Below are 17,604 nucleotides of genomic sequence, written 5' to 3' on the forward strand. Positions count from 1 at the left end.
CCTGTAATTGACTTGCCTTGCTTTGCCTTGAATTGCCTTGAATTGCCGTTTCTTAAAAAACATACTTTGTTTTCATCGAATTGCATTTCCTTGCTTTGCCTTCCCTTGCCTTGCCTTGCCAAAAATTGACTTGCCTTTCCTGGAATTGCCTTGCCTTGCTTTGACCTGACTTGCCTTGCCTAAAAAATTGAATTGCCTTTACTGGAATTTTCTTGCCTTGCCTTGTCTTGCCATGCTTGCCTTCCCTTGCCTAAAACATTGACTTGCCTTTCTGGGAATTGCCTTGAGTTGCCTCCCTTTGCCATGTCTACAAAATTTACTTATATTTTCTATAATTGCCATGCCTTGCCTAAAAAATTGACGTGCCTTTCCTGAAATTGCCTTGCCTTGCCTTGTCTTGCTTTCACTGGCCTTACCTTGCCTGGCCTTGCTGAAAATATTGACTTGCATTTTCTGAAATTGCCTTGCCTTACCTTGCCTTGCCTTGCATTCCCCAAAATACTGACATTCGTTTTCTGAAATTGCTATGCCTTTCCTTGCCTAGCCTAAAATATTGACTCGCCTTTCCTGAAATTGTTTGCCTTGTGTTTCCTTGTAATACCTTGCATTGACTTGCCTACAAAATTGACTTGTCTTTCGTGGAACTGCCTTGCCTTGCTTGTATTGCATTGTCTTGTCTTGCCTTGCCTTGCCTAAAATCTTGACTTGCCTTTCCTGTATTGGCCTGGTCTTGCCTTGCTTTGTCTTGCCTTGTTTTGCCTTGCCTTGCTTAAAAAATTGACTTGCCTTTCTTGAAATCACCTTGGCTTGCCTTGCCAAAAAATTGACTTGCCTTTCCTGTAATTGCCTTTCCCTGCCTTTCCAAAAACTGACTTGTGTTTCCTGTAATTGCTTTGCCTCGCCTTGCCTTCCTTTGCCTTGCCTAAAAAATTGCCTTGCCTTTTCTGTAATTGCCTTGCCTTGCTTTGCCTTGACTTGCCTTGAATTGCTGTTCCTAAAAAATATACTTGGCTTTTCTGGAATTGCATTGATTTGCCTTATCTTTTCTTCCTTTGCCTTGCCTTGCCTTGCCTAGAAAATATACTTGCCTTTCCTCGAATTGCCTTGCCTTGCTTTGACTTGCCTTTCTTTGCCTTGCCTTCCTTTTCTGGCATTGCATAAAAAAATTGACTTGCCTTTCCAGAAACTGCCTTGCCTTTCTTTGCCTTGTTTTGTTTTGTCTTGCCTTACCTTGTCTAAGAAATTGGCTTGCCTCTTTTGAAATTGTCTTGCCTTGCCTTGCCTAATACTTTGACTTGCATTTCCTGGAATTGCCTTGTTTTGCCCTGCATTTCCTTGCCTAAAAAATTGACTTGCCTTTCCTGGAATTGCCTTACATTGCCTTGCCTTGCTTTGCCTTGCTTAAAATATTGCCTTGCCTTTCCTGGAATTGCCTTGCATTGCCTTGCCTTGTCTTGCCTAAAAAATTGACTTGAATTTCCTGGAATTGCCTTTCGTTGCCTTACCTAAAAAATTGACTTCCCTTTCTTGAAATGGTGTCGTCTTGCCTTGGTATGCCTTCCCTTGCCTTGCCTAAAAAATTGACAGGACATTCCTTGAATTGCCTTGATTAACTTCTCTTGAATTGCATTGCCTTGCTTTGAGTATAAAATTGACTTGCCTTTCTTGGAATTGCCTTGCCTTGCCTTTCCTGGCCATGCCTTTCCTTGCCTTGACTAAAAAAATTGACTTGCCTTTCCTGGAATTGCCTTGCCTTCCCTTGCGTTGCCTGCCTTGCCTTGCCTAAAAAATGGACTTGCCTTTTCTGGAATTGTTTTGTTTTGCCTTGCCTTGCCTCCAAAATTGACTTGACATTTCTGGAATTGCCTTGTCTTGCCTTGCCTAAAAAATTGACTTGCCTTTCCTGGAATTGCCTTGCTTGCCTGGTATAGCATAAAAAATTTACTTTCTGTTTGTGAAATTGCATTACATTGCTTTATGTTGCCTTGCCTTGCCATGCCATTCTAAATAATTGACTTGTCTTTCCTGAAATTGCCTTGCCTTGCCAAAATTTGACTTGCCTTTATTGATATTGCCTTGCCTTGCAAAAAAATTTGACTTGCTTTTCCTGAAATATTCGTGCATTGAATTGCCATGCCAAATAATTGACTTGCCTTTCCTGGAATTGCCTTGTCTTCTGCTATGTTGCATAAAAAATTTACTTGCCTTTTCTGAAATTGCCTTGCTTTGCATTTCCTTGCGTTACCTTGCCTAAAAAATTGACTTGACTTTCTTGAAATTGTGTTTTTTCATTCTTCCTATGCCTTGCTTAAAAAATTGACTTGCCAGAAGAGACTCAAGATGGGGCAGTGAGAACAACCCAGGATTGAAGCTCTCAGTGAATGCACAGAGAGGCTGAGTAAGGGCCGCATTTCCAGACGGATCTTTGTTGCCCACAGAACCAGGAAATTCCCAGGTATAAAAGAGACGCGGGACGCCAGGCAGAAATTTTGGCTTGTGTAGCCGGCAGCCGGTAGAGCCGGCAGCCAGTGCTGTAGCACAGCAGCGCTACACAGCACTCCGCACAAAGTGCACTACTCCGGGTGCCCTGTTGAACCAGCAATCAGAGACTTGAGAGGGCTGAAATTGAGACTGAATGGGACTTGGACAGTGAGCAAGGCAAGGAGATTCCAGGGAAACAGCGTTTGGGGTAGCGCAGTGGAACAAACAAAATGGCAATTCCAAACACTCCAGGTAAACAGGTTCCCTGAGGGCACAGGTGAACCCAGGACGGTGCAGCTCCGTGAAAAAGGAGCGTCCGATATTACCGAGGCAATCCGACCTTACTGAGGTACAAGCCCATTGCTGATGCAGCCTGCCGTTGCTGAGGCAAACCGCTACAACAGAGACTGCACCACAGGGTGTAGCCCGTGGCAGCAGGGCAGAGACAGCAGCAGCACGGCAGAGCCTGCAGCAACAGAGTGAACCTCACACCAGCAGGGCAGAGCATCGGCAGGCAAATAGTGACTAGACTGCCTCCTATCTGGGCAGGACAGCACAATGGACACTCACAAAGAAAGCCCCAAACCCCCGAGACAGAGCATCTGAGAAAAAAAGGGCTTTTTTATGAGTTCAACTGCAGCAGAATTAAACATAGAAGCCTAACATCCCTGAATGAAAAACAGAGCTCACAGCTCAGCACTTGAGCTCCTATAAAGTACAGACTGTCTCCTCAAGCAGCTCCCTGACCCCTTTATATTTAGAAGACTGAAATTTGGCAGGCATCATTCTGGGACAAAGATAGCAGAAAAAGAAACAGGTAGCATCCCTCGCTGTTCCGCAGCTGCTATAGGTGCACCCCAGACAAGCAGGGCCTGGAGTGGACCTCAGCAGTAGTACAGTGGAGGGGCTAGACTGGTAGAAGAAACACCAAGTAACAGAAATACTTCATCATCAACAATCTGGGCATCCACTCAGAGACCCAATCAAAAAGTTAGCAACTACACAGACTACAGGTGGATAAATCCACAAAGATGGGAAGAAACCAGCGCAGAAAGGAGGAAAATGCCCAAAATCAGAACACCTCGCCTACTAGAAAGGACCAACACTCCTCACCAGCAAGAAAACAAAGCTAGACAAAGAATGACTGTGAGAAAATGACGGAATTAGACCTCAAAAAGTAGATAATGAGAAACTTTCTTGAGCTAAAAGAACATGTTTTAAATGAATGCAAAGAAACTAAGAACCTTGAAGAAAGATTTGAAAAAAAATTCGAGGAAATGATAACAAGAATGGATAATTTAGAGAGGAATATGAATGAATTAAAGGAGCTGAAAAACACAATACAAGAACTTCACAAAGCGTGCACAAGTTTCAACAGCCAAATTGACCAAGCAGAAGAAAGAATATCAGAAATCAAAGATCAACTCAATGAAATAAAATGAGAAACCAAGATCGGGGAAATAAGCTCAAAAAGGAATGAACAAAGTCTCCAAGAAATGTGGGACTATGTGAAGAGACCTAACCTACGTTTGATAGGTGTACCAGAATGTGACGAAGAGAATGAATCCAAGCTGGAAAATACTCTTCAGAGAATTATCCAGGAAAATTTCCCCCACCTAGCAAGACAGGCCAACACTCAAATGCAGGAAATACAGAGAACACCACAAAGATATTCCGCAAGAAGAGCAACCCCAAGGCACTTAATCGTCAGATTCAACAAGGTAGAAATAAAGGAGAAAATACTTTATTTTCTCAGCCAGAGAGAAAGATCGGGTCACCCACAAAGGGAAGCCCATCAGACTCACAGCAGATCTCTTGGCAGAAACACTACAAGCAACAAGAGAGTGGGGGCCAATACTCAACATCCTTAAAGAAAAGAATTTTCTACCCAGAATTTCATATCCAGCCAAACTGAGCTTCAGAAGTGAAGGAAAAATAAAATCCTTTGTGAACAAGCAACTACTCAGAGATTTTGTCACCACCAGGCCTGCTTTACAAGAGCTCCTGAAAGAGTCACTACACATAGAAAGAAACAACCAGTACCAGCCATTACAAAATCACAATAAGTGCTAAAGAGCATCAACATAATGAAGAATCTACAACAACTAACGGGCAAAACAGCCACTTAGCATCAAAATGGCAGTATCAAATTCACACATAACAATATTAACCCTAAATGTTAATGGACTAAATGCACCAATCAAAAGACACAGACTGGCAAATTGGATAAAAATCCAAAACCCATCAGTGTGCTGGATCCAGGAAACACATATCACATGCAAGGATACACAAAGGCTCAAAATAAAGGGATGGAGGAAAATTTACCAAGCAAATGGAGAGCGAAAAACAGCAGGAGTTGCAGTTCTCATCTCTGATAAAATAGACTTTAAAGAAACAAAGATCAAAAGAGACAAAGAAGGACATTACATAATGGTAAAAGGCTCCATGCAACAAGAAGAGCTAAGGATTCTAAACATATATGGACCCAATACAGGAGCACCCAGATATATAAGGCAAGTTCTTAATGACTTACAAAGAGACTTAGACTCTCACACAATAATAGTGGGAGACTTTAACACTTCACTGTCAATATTAGACAGATCAACCAGACAGAAAAGTAACAACGATATCCAGGGCTTGAACTCAGACCTGGAGCAAGCAAACATGATAGACATTTACAGAACTCTCCACCCCAAATCCACAGAATATACATTCTTCTCAGCGCCACATCACACCTACTCTAAAATTGACCACATAATTGGAAGTAAAGCACTCCTCAGCAAATGGAAAACAACGTAAATCATAACAAACAGTCTCTCAGACCATAGTGCAATCAAGTTAGAACTCAGAATTCAGAAACCAACCCAGAACCGCACAGCTTCATGTAAACTGAACAACTGGCTCTTGAATGTTGACTTGATAAACAATGAAATGAAGGCAAAATAAAGAAGTTCTTCGAAACCAATGAGAACGAAGACACAACATGCCAGAACCTCTGGGACACATTTAAAGCAGTCTCTAGAGGAAAATATATAGCAATAAGTGACCATATGAGGAGAATGGAGAGATCCAAAATTGACACCCTATCGTCAAAATTGAAGGAGCTAGAGGAGCAAGATCAAAACAACTCAAAACCCAGCAGAAGACAAGAAATAACTAAGATCAGAGCTAACTGAAGGAGATAGAGACACAAAAAAAACCCTTCAAAAAATCAATAAATCTACGAGCTGGTTTTTTGGAAAGATCAACAAAATACACAGACCACTAGCCAGATTGATTAAAAATAAAAGAGAAAACAACCAAATAGATGCAATAAAAAATGATAAAGGGGAAATCACCACAGATTTCACAAAAATTCAAACCATCATCAGAGAATATTACAAACAACTCTATGCACATAAACTAGTCAACCTGGAAGGAATGGATAAATTCCTGGACTCCTGTGTCCTCCCAAGCCTAAACCAGGAGGAAGCTGAAACTATGAATAGACCAATAACAAGGGCAGAAGTCGAGGCAGCAATTAAGAGCCTACCACACAAAAAAAGTCCAGGTCCAGACGGGTTCACAGCCGAATTCTACCAGACACACAAAGAGGAGCTGGTACCATTCCTTCTGAAACTATTCCAAATAATCCAAAAAGAGGGAATCCTTCCCAAATCATTCTATGAGACCAATATCATCCAGATACAAAAACCCGGCAGAGACCCAACAAGAAAAGAAAACTTCAGGCCAATATCCATGATCAACATAGATGCAAAAACCTTAAATAAAATATTGGCAAGCCGATTGCAACAGCAAATCAAAAAACTTATCCATCATGATCAAGTAGGATTCATCCCGGGGATGCAAGGCTGGTTCAACATACGCAAGTCTATAAATGTAATTCACCACATAAACAGTACCAAAAACAAAAATCACATGATTATCTCAATTGACGCAGAGAAGGCATTCAACAAAATTCAACAGCCCTTTATGCTAAAAACCCTCAATAAACTCGGTATCGATGGAACGTATCTCAAAGTAATAAAAGCTATTTACGACAAACCAACAGCCAATATCATACTGAATGGGCAAAAACTGGAAGCATTCCCTTTGAAATCCGGCACTAGATAAGGATGCCCTCTTTCACCACTCCTATTCAACATAGTACTGAAGGTACTATATAGTACTGCCTGGAATTGCCTGGAAATCCCTTGCCCAAAATTGCGTTTTCTGGAATTGTCTGAAATTACCATGCATGGAATTGCCTTGCCTGGAATTGCCTGAAAGTGCCTTTCCTGCAATTTTCCTGCCTGGCATTGCGTGGAATTGCTTTTCATGGAATTACTTTGCCTGGAGTTTTCTGAAATTGCATTGCCTAATATTCCCGTATTTGGAATTTTCTGGAAATGCCCTGCCTTGAACTACCTTGCCTGGAATTGCTTGGTATTGCCTTGCCTGGAATTGCCTGGAATTTCCTTGCCTGGAATTACCTAGCCTGGAATGGCCTGGAATTGCCTTGCTTTGAATTACCTTACCTGGAATTGCATTGTGGGGAATTGCCTGAAATTGCCATTCATGGAATTGCCTTGCCTGGAATTGCCTGAAAGTGCCTTACTTGGAATTTTCCTGACTGAAATTGCGTGGAATTGCTTTGCATGGAATTACTTTTCCTGGAGTTTTCTTGAATTGCCTTGCCTAATAGTCTCTTAGTTGGAATTATTTGGAAATGCCTTGCCTTGAACTACCTTGCCTGGAATTGCCTGGTATTTCCTTGCCTGGAATGGCCTGGAATTGCCTTGCCTTGAATTGCCTTTCCTGGAACTGCCTGGAATTGCGTTGCCTGGAATTGCATTGTGGGGAATTGCCTGAAATTGCCTTGCATGAAATTGCCTTGCCTTGAATTGCCTGGAATTCTTTTGCCCAAAATTGCCTTTTCTGGAATTGTCTGAAATTGCCAAGCATGAAATTCCCTTGCCTGGAATAACCTGGAGTTACATTGTCTGGAATTTTTTTGCCTGAAATTTGCTGTAATTACCTTGACTGGAATTTCCTTGCCTGGAATTTCATGGAATTGCCTAGCCTGGAATAGCCTTGCCTAAAATTTTCAGCAATTACGTTGCCTAAAATTGCCTTGCCTGGAATTGCCTGCAATTGCCTTGCTTGGAATTGCCTTGACTGTAATTTCCTTTCCTGGAATTGCCTTGACTTGAACTGGCTTGCCTAACCATGCTTTGCCTGGATTGCATTGCCTGGAATTGCCTGGCCAAAAATTGCCTGCCTTTCCTGGAATTAGCTGGCCTGAAATTGCCTTACCTGGAATTGTCTTTCCTTGACTTTGTTGCCTGGAATTGCCTTGCCTGGAATTGCCTTGCATGGAATTACCTTGCCTGGAATTGCCTTGTTTAAAATTGCCTTGCCTGGAATTGGCTGGACTGGAATTGGCTTGCCTAGCCTTGCTTTCCCTGGATTGCATTTCCTGAAATTGCCTGTACAAAAATTGCCTTGCCTTGCTTTGCCTGGAATTGCCTTTTTTGGAAATGACTTGCATAAAATTGCCTGAAATTGCCATTCATAAAATTGCCTTGCCTGGTATTGCCTAGAATTTCCTTGCCTGGAATTCCCTTGCGTGGAATGGCCTGGAATTGCCTTGCCTTGAATTGCCTTGCCTGGAATTGCCTTGCCTGGAATTGCGTTGCCTGGAATTGCCTGAAATTGCCTTGCATAGAATTGTCTTTCCTGAAATTACATGGAATTCTCATGTCCAAAATTGTCTTGCCTTGTATTGCCTGAAATTGCCATGCATTAAATTGCCTTGCCTGGAATTGTTTGGAATTACCTTAAATGGAATTGCCTAAAATTTCTTTGTTTTGAATTACTTTGCCTGGAATTGACTAAAATTGACTTGCCTGGAATTGCCTTGCCTGAAATTGCGTGAAATTGTTTTGCCTGGAATTGCCTGGAATTGCCTTGCCTAGAAATTCCTTTTCTAAGGTTGTTTGGAATTGCCTTGCCTGGAATTTTCTGTAGTTACCTTGACTGAAATTGCTTGCCTGAAATTGCCTGCAATTTCCTTGAATGGAAATGCCCTGCCAGTAATTGCCTTGCCTTGAATTCCCTTGCCTGGAATTGCCTTTACTAAAATTGACTTGCCTAGCCAGGCTTTGCCTAATTGCCTTGCCTGGAATTGCCTGGCCAGCAATTGCATTGCCTTGCCTGAAATTGCCTTTTCCTGCCTTCCCTTTCCTGGAATTACCTTACCTGGAATTGCCTGGCCTGAAATTTCCTGGATTTGTTTTTCCTGGAATTTCCTTTAATTACCTAGACTGTAATTGCCTTACCTGGAATTGCCTTGACTGGAATTGGCTTGCCTGGAATTTTCTTTTCTGGAATTGCCTTGACTGGTATTGGCTTCCCTAGCCTTGGTTTGCCTGGATGGAATTGCCTGACCAGGAATTGCCTTGTCTTGCCTTGCATGGAATTGCCTAGCCTCAAATTTCCTTGCCTGGAATTGCCTTGCCTAAAATTTCCTGGAATTGCCTTGCCTGGAATTACCTTTAATTGCCTTGACTGTAATTTCCTTGCCTTGAATTGCCTTGCCTGGAATTTCCTCTGCTGGCATTGCCTTGCCTAGAGTTTTCTTGCCTGAAATTGGCTTATGTGGAATTGATTTGCCTGGAATTACCTTGTATTCCCTTGCCTGGAATTGTTTGGAAATGCCTTGCCTGGAATTGCCTGCCTTGTCTTGTCTTGCCTGAAATTGCCTTGTCTAGCCTTGCCATGCCTTGAGTTATTGCCTTGTTTTTAATAATTGCCTTCCCTGAAATTGACTGGAATTGCCTTGATTGGAATTACCTGGAATTGTCTTGCCTGGAAGTGCCTGGAGTTGCCTTGTCTGTAATTGCCATGCCTGGAATTGCCTGGAATTGACTTGGCTGTAATTGCCTTGCCTAAAATTGCCTGGAATTTTTTTTCATTAAATTTCCATGCCTGGAAATGCCTGGAAATATCTTGCCTGGAATTGCCTTACTTTCAATCACCTGAAGTTGCCCTGCCTGGAATTACCTTTCCTGAAATTACCTAGCCTAAAATTGTCTTGCCTGGGATTGCCTGGAATTGCCTTGCCTAAAATTGCCTTGCATAGAATTGCATGGAATTGCCTTGCCAGTAATTGCTATGCCTCGAATTACCTGAAATTGCCTTTCATGTTATTGCCTTACCAGGAATTGCCTGGAATTACATTGTTTGGAATTTTCTTTCTGGAATTGCCTGGAATTGCCGTCTCTAAAATTGCCTGGAATTTCCTTCCCTGAATTTGCTTTGCCCGGTATTGCCTAAAGTTGCCTTGCCTGGAATTGCCTTTCCTGGAATTGCATTGCCTGAAATTGTTTTGCCTGGAATAGCCTAAAATTGCCTTGTCTGAAATTTCCTGGAATTGCCTTGCCTGGAGTTTTTTTTTCTGTAATTGCAACGAATTGTCTTACCTGGAATGGCCTTGCCTGGAATTGCCTAGAATACCTTGCCTGTAATTACCTTCCCTGGATTTGCCAGTAATTGCCTCGCTTGGAATTGCCTTGTCTGGAATTTCCTTGTCTGACATTGCCTGAAAATACCTTGCCTGGAATTGCCTTGCTAGAAATTGCCATACTTTGTATCACCAGGAGTTGCCTTGCCAGGAATTGCCTTGCCTCTAATTGCTTCACCTAAAATTGTTTTGCCTTAAATTTCCTGTAATTGCCTTGCCTGAAATTGCCTGGAATTGATTGCTTGGAATTGCATTGTTTGGAATTGCCTGAAATTGTCGTGTCTGGAATCACCTTACCTGGACTTACGTGGAATTGCCTTGGCTGGAATTGCTTTGTCAGGAATTGCCTTCCCTGAAATTGCCTGAAATTCCCTTGCCTTAAATTGCCTTGCCTGGTATTTCCTAGAATTGCCTTGCCTGGGTTTGCCTGGAAATGACTTGCCTGTAATTGCCTTGTCTGGCATTGCCCAGAATTATCTTGACTAGAATTCTCTTGCCTGGAATTGCCTGAAATTGCCTTACCTGGAATTGCATTGCATGGAATTGGCTGTAATTGCCTGGCCTGGAATTGCCTGGCCTGGAATTGCTTGGAAATTCCTTGTCTGGAATTCTCTTGCCTGGAATTGCCAGGAATTGCCTGGAAATTCCTTGTCTGGAATTGCCTTACCTGGAATTGCCTTGCCTGGAATTGCCAGAAATTGCCTTGCCTGTAATAGTCTTGCCTGGAATTGCCTAGAAACACCTTGCTTGTAATTGCCTTTTCTGGAATTGTCAGGAATTGCCTTGCCTAAAATTTCCTTGCCTGAAATTGCCTGGAATTGCCTTGGCTGGAATTGCCTAAAATTGCCTTGCCTGGAATTATCTTGCGTGGAATTGCCTGGAAATACATTTTCTGCAATTGCGTTGCCTGGAATTGTCTGCAACTGCCTTGCCTGGAATTGCATTTCCTGTAATTGCCTTGCCTGATATTGTTTTGACTAAAATTGCCTTCATTGGAATTGGCTTGTTTAGCAGTGCATGGCCTGGATTCAATGGCCTGAAATTGTCTGGCCAGGAATTGCCTTACCTTGTCTTGCCTTGCCTGGAATTGCCTTGTCTGGAATTGTGGTGCCTGGAAATGACTTGCTTGGAATTGCCTGAAATTGCCATACATAAAATTGCCTTGCCTGAAATTGCCCGGGATTACCTAGCCTGGAATGGAATGGAATTGCCTTGCCTTGAATTCCCTTGCCTGGAATTGACTGAAATAGCCTTTCCTGGAATTGCGTTTTCTGGAATTGCCTGAAATTGTGCATGAAATTTCCTTGCCTGGAATTGCCTGGAATTCTCTTGCCCAAAATTGCCTTGCCTGGTATTGACTGAAATTGCCGTGCATGGAATTGCCTTGCCTGGAATTGTTTGGAATTACCTTGCCTGGAATTGCCTTTTCTGGAATTGACTGGAATTGCCTTGCCTGGAATTGCGTGGAATGATTTTGCCTGGAATTGCCTTGCCTAGAAATGTCCTTTCTGGACTTGCTTGGAATTGCCTAGCCTGGAATTTTCTGTAATTTCTTTGACTGGAATTGCCTGCCTGGAATTGCCTGTAATTGCCCTGCCTGGAATTACCTTGCCTGGAATTTGCTGCAATTTTCTTGCCTGGAATTGCCTTGCCTGGAGTTGCTTGGAATTGCCTTGGTTGGAATTGCGTTTCATAAATTTGCCTGGAAATGCCTTGCCTGGAATTGCCTTGGATGAAGTTGCCTGGAAATACCTTGCCTGGAATTGCATTGCCTAGAGTAGCCTGGAATTGCCTTGTCTGGAATTACCATGCTGAGAATTGCCTGAAATTTCCTTGCCTGAAATTTCGCTGACTGGAACTGCGTGGAATTGCTCTGCCTAGAATTACCTTGCCTGGAATTTGCTGGAATTGACTTGCCTTGCATTTTCTTATTTGGAATTGCCAGGAAATATTCTGCCTTAAACTACCTTGCCTGGAATTGCCTTGCCTGAAATTCCCTTGCTTGGAATTGCCTTAAATTGCCATGAATGGAACTGCCTTGCCTTGAATTGCCTGGAATTCCCTTGCCTGAAATGGCCTGGAATTGCCTTGTCTTGAATTGCCTTGCCTGGAATTGCTTGGAATTACCTTGCCTAAAATTGCATTGCCGGGAATTGTCTGAAATTGTCTTCCATAGAATTGCCTTTACCTCGAATTTCCTGGAATTCCCTTGCCCAAAATTGCCTTTTCTAAAATTGCCTGAAATTGGCATACATAGAATTTTTTGCCTGGAATTGCCTTGTCTGAAATTGATGTGACTGGAATTGCCTGGAATTGCCTTGTTTGGAATTGCGTTGCCTGGAGTTGTTTGGAATTGCCTTGCCTGGAATTTTCTGTAATTACCTTGACTGGAATTTCCTTGCCTAGAATTGTGTTGCCTGAAATTGCCTTGCCTGGAATTTTCTGGAATTACATTGCCTGAAATTGCCTTGCCTGGAATTGCCTGCAATTGCCTTGCGTGGAATTGCCTTCCCTGTAATAGCCTTACGTGGAATTGACTTGCCTGAAATTCCCTGGTTTTCTCTTGCCTGGGATTTTCTGTAAATACCTTGACTGGAATTGCCCTCCCTGAATTTGCCTGAAATTGCCTTGCCTGGAATTGCCCTATCTTGTCTTGTCTTGCCTGGAATTGCCTTGCGTTGCTTTCCCTTGTTTTGATTTGCCTGGAATTGCCTTGCCTAGCCTTGCCATGCCTGGAATTATTGACTTGCCTTTCCTTGCCTTTAATAATTGCCTTGCCAGAAATTGCCTGGAATTGCCTTGACTGGAATTGCCTGGAATTGTCTTGCCTGAAATTTTCTGGACTTGCCTTGCCTGTTATTGCCTTTCCTGAAATTTCCTGGAATTGCCTTTCCTTCAATTTCCTTGCCTGAAATTGTCTGGAATTGCCTTGGCTGTAATTACTTTGCCTAAAATTCCCTTGGTTGCAATTGCCTTGCCTGGAATTGCCGGGAATTGTCTTGCCTGGAGTTGCCTTGCCTGGAATTTCCTAGAATTGCCTTTCCTGATATTGCCTTGCCTGGAATTGCCTTGCTTGAAATTTCCTTGTCTGGAATTGCCTGGAATGGCCTCCCCTGGAATTGCCTGGAATTTCCTTGCCTAAAATTGCCTTGCCTGGTATTACCTCTGCTGGAATTGCTTTGTCTAGAGTTGCCTTGCCTGAATTGCCTTATGTGGAATTGACTTGCCTGAAATTTTCTGGTATTCCCTTGCCTTGTATTGTCTAGAAATTCCTTGCCTGGAATTGCCCTGCCTTATCTTGTCTTGCCTTTACTTGCCTTGCGTTGCCTTCCCTTGTCTTGGTTTACCTGGAATTGCCTTGCCTAGCCTTGCCATGACTGGAATTATTGCCTTGCCTTTAATAATTTCCTTGCCAGAAATTGCCTGGAATTGCCTTGATTGGATTTACCTAACATTGTCTTGCCTGGAATTGCCTGGAGTTTCCTTTCCTGAAATAGCCTGGAATTGCCTTCCCTGAAATTTTCTTGCCTGGAATTGCCTTGCCTGGATTTGCCTTGCCTGGAATTGCCTGGATATTGTTTAGGCTGTAATTGCCTTGTCTGGAATTGCCTGGAATTGCCTTGTCTAGAAGTGCCTGGAAATACTTTGCCTGGAATTGCCTTGCCTGGAGTTGCCTTGCCTGGAATTTTATGGAACTGCCTTGCCTGGAATTGCCTTACTTGCAATCACCTGGAGTTGCTTTGCCTGGAATTACTTTTTTCCTGGAATTGCCTGGAATTCCATCACCTAAAATTGTCTTGCCTGGAATTTCCTGAAATTGCCTTGTCTGGAATTGCCTTGCATAAAATTTTGTGGAATTGCCTTGTCAGTAATTGCCTTGCCTGTAATTATCTGGAATTGACTTTTCTGATATTGCCTTGCCTGAAAATTGCCTGGAATTGTCTTCCTCGGAATTTCCTTGCATAAAATTGCCTAGAATTGCCTTCCCTGGAATTGCCTGGAATTTTTTTGCCTGGAATTGTCTTGCTTGAAATTGCCTTAAATTGCCTTGCCTGGAATTGCCTTTTCTGAAATTACCTGGAATTGCGTCGCCTGGAATTGAAAGGAATTCCTTGCCTGAATTTGCAAGGAATTGCCTTGCCTGGAATGACCTTGCCTGGAATTGCCTAACAACACCTTGCCTGGAATTGCCTTTCTGGGAATTGCCAAGATTGCCTTGCCTGACATTTCCTTGACTGACATTGCCTGAAATTGCCTTGGCTGCATTTGCCTTGCCTGGAATTGCCTAAAATTTTCTTTCCAGGAATTGCCTTGCTTGGCATCACCTGGAGTTGCCTTGCCAAAAATTGCCTTGCCTGGAATTGCTTCGTCTATATTGTTTTGCCTAAAATTGCCTGGAATTGTCTTGCCTAAAATTGCCTGGAATTGTCTTGCCTAAAATTGCCATGCCTGGAATTACCTTATCTGGACCTGCATGGAATTGTCTTTCCTGGAATTGCTTTGCCAGGAATTGCCTTGCCTGAAATTGCCTGGAATTCCCTTGCCTTAAATTACCATTCTTGGTATTGCCTGGAATTCCCTTGCCTTTAATTTTCTTGCCTGGCATTGTCTGTAATTATCTTGACTAGAATTCTCTTGCCAGGAATTGCCTTGCCTGAAATTGCCTGGAATTCCCTTGCCTTAAATTACCATTCTTGGTATTGCCTGGAATTCCCTTGCCTTTAATTTTCTTGCCTGGCATTGTCTGTAATTATCTTGACTAGAATTCTCTTGCCTGGAATTGCCTTGCCTGGGATTGAATTGTTTGGGATTGCCTGGCCTAAAATTGCCCTGCCTGGAAGTGCTTGGAAATTTCTTGCCTGGAATTGCCTTGCCTGAAATATTTAGAAATTGCCTGGAAATACCTTGCCTGGAATTACCTTGCCTGGTATTGCCTTGCCTGGAATTTTCAGAAATTGAATTGCCTGAAATGGCCTTTTCTGGAATTGCCTAGAAACACCTTGCTTGTAATTGCCTTCCCTGGAATTACCAGGAATTGCCTTGCCAGGAATTTTTTTGTGTGAAATTGTCTGGAATTACCTTGGCTGGAATTGCCTTGCCTGAAATTGTCTTCCCTGAATTTTCCTTTCATGGAATTGCCTGGAAATACCTTGCCTGGAATTGCCTTGCCTGAAATTGCCTTGCTTGATATCACCTGGATTTGCCTTGCCTGGAATTGTCTTGTTTAGAATTGCTTCACCTAAAATTGTTTTGCCTAAAATTGTCTGGAATTGCCTTGCCTGGAATTGCCTAAAATTGATTGCTTGAAATTGCCTTTTCTGGAATTGCCTGGAATTGCCATGGCTGGAATTATCTTACCTGGACTTGCCTGGAATTTCCTTGCCTGGAATTTCCTGGAAATAACTTTCCAGGAATTGCATTGCCTCGAATTGCCTTTCATTGAACAGCCTTGCATGTAGTTGCCTTTTATTGTTTTTCCTGGTATTACCTTTCCTGGAATTGCCTGGAATTGCCTTTTTAAAATTGCCTTACTTGGACTTGCCTAAAATTTCCTTGTCTGAAATTGCCTTTCTTGGTATTGCCTAGCCTCAAATTGACTGGAATTGTTTTGCCTGGAATTGCCTTACCTGGAATTGCCTGAAAATGCCTTCCCTGAAATTGCCTTGACTGGAATTGCCTGGAATTGCTTTGCCTGGAATTACCTTTCCTCCAATTGTTTAAAATTGTTTTGCCTGGAATTGCCTGAAATTGCCTTGTCTGGAATTGCCTTGCCTGAAACTAACTTGACTGGAATCCTTTTACCTAGCATTGCCTTGCCTGGAATTGCATTTATTGGAATCGCCTGACCTGGCATTCTTTTGCCTAGCCTTGTGTTGTCTGAAATTGCATAGCCTGGAATTGTCTTGCCTGGGATTGCCTGGAATTGCCTTGCCTGGAATTGCCTTTTCTGGAATTGCTTGAAATTTATTTGCCTAGATTTGCCTTGCCTGGAATCGCCTGGAATTGTTTTCTGTGAAAATTTCTTGCCTGGAATTGCCTTGCCTGGAGTTGCCTGGAATTGGCTTGCCTAGATTTGCCTTGCCTGGGATTTCTTGGGATTGCCTTGCCTGGATTTGCCTGGTATTGCCTTGCTAGGAATTGCCTTTCCTGAAATTATGTGGATTGCCTTGCCTGGAATTGCTTTGTTTGTAATTTGTTGAAATTGCCTTGCCAGGAATTGCATTTTTTGGAATTGCCTTGCCTGGAATTGCCTTATCTGGAATTGCCTTGCTGAATTGACTGAAATTACCTTGCCAGGAATTGCCTTGCCTGGAATTGCATTTCCTGGAATTGTTTGAAATTGTTTTGCTTAAAATTGCCTGTAATTGCTTTGACTGGAATTGCCTTACCTTAAATTGCCTGGAATTGCCTTGTCTGGAAGTATCTTGCCTGAAATTCCCTAAAATTGCCTTACCTGAAATTGCCTTGCCTGGAATTGCCTGAAATTTTCTTGCAAGGAATTGCCTGGAATTGTCATGCCTTGAGTTGCCTTGCTGGGAGTTGCCTTTCCTCAAACTGCCTTGACTGAAATCTCCTTTCCTAGCATTGCCTTGCCTGGAATTGCCTGAAATAGAGTTGACTGTAATTGCCTTGCCTACAATTGTCTTGCCTGGAATTTCCAGGTTTTTTTTGACTTAAATTGCCTTGCCAGGAATTAAATTTCCTGGAATTGCCTGGAATTGCGTTGCCTGGAATTGCCTGAAAATCCCTTGCCGAAAATTACCATGCTTAGAATTGCCTGGAATTGACCTGCCTGGTATTGTCTTGCCTGGAATTGCCTGGAATTCCCCTTGCCTAAAATTTTTTGAAATCGTCTTGCCTGATATTGCCTTGCCTGAAATCACCTGGAATTACCTTGCGTGGAATTTTCTTGACTGGAATTGCTTGCCTCAAATTATCTTTCTTGGAATTACCTTGCCTGGAATTGCCTGTAATAGGCTTGCTGGAATTTTTCTGCCTGGAAGTGAGTAAAATTGCCTTGCCTATAATTTTCTGGAAATAACTTGCCTGGAATTGCCTTGCCTTGAATTTTCTGGAATTTCCTTCCTTAGAATTTTCTTGCCTAAAATTACCTTGCCTGAAATTGTCTTGCCTGGAATTGCCTGAAATTGCCTTAACTGGAATAGCCTTGGTTAAATTATCCAGGAATTGCCTTGCCTTAAATTGCCTTGCCTGGAATTGCCTTGCCTGGAATTTCTTGAAATACCCTTTCCTGGAATTGCCTTGCCTAAAATTGCCTGGAATTGCCTTGCCAGAAATTTTCTTTTTTGGAATTGCCTAAAATTAAAATGTCTGGAATTGACTTGTCTGGAATTGCCTGAAATCCCCTTGCCTGGAATTGCTGTGCCTGAAATTGCCTTGCCAGGAATTGCCTGGAATTGTCTTTTTTTGAATTTTATTTTTTGGAATTATTTTGCCTTTAAATGCCTTGCCTGGAATTGCCTGAAATCGCATTTCCTGGAATTGCCTTTACTGGAACTGCCTGGAATTGCCTTGCCTGCCTTGCCTTTCCTGAAATTGACTGGAATTACTTTTTTTGAAATAGCCTTCCCCGAAATTGCCTGGAATTGCCATGCCTG

This window comes from Callithrix jacchus, chromosome 6 (assembly GCF_049354715.1).
Source record: "Callithrix jacchus isolate 240 chromosome 6, calJac240_pri, whole genome shotgun sequence".
NCBI classification, from domain to species: domain Eukaryota; kingdom Metazoa; phylum Chordata; class Mammalia; order Primates; family Cebidae; genus Callithrix; species Callithrix jacchus.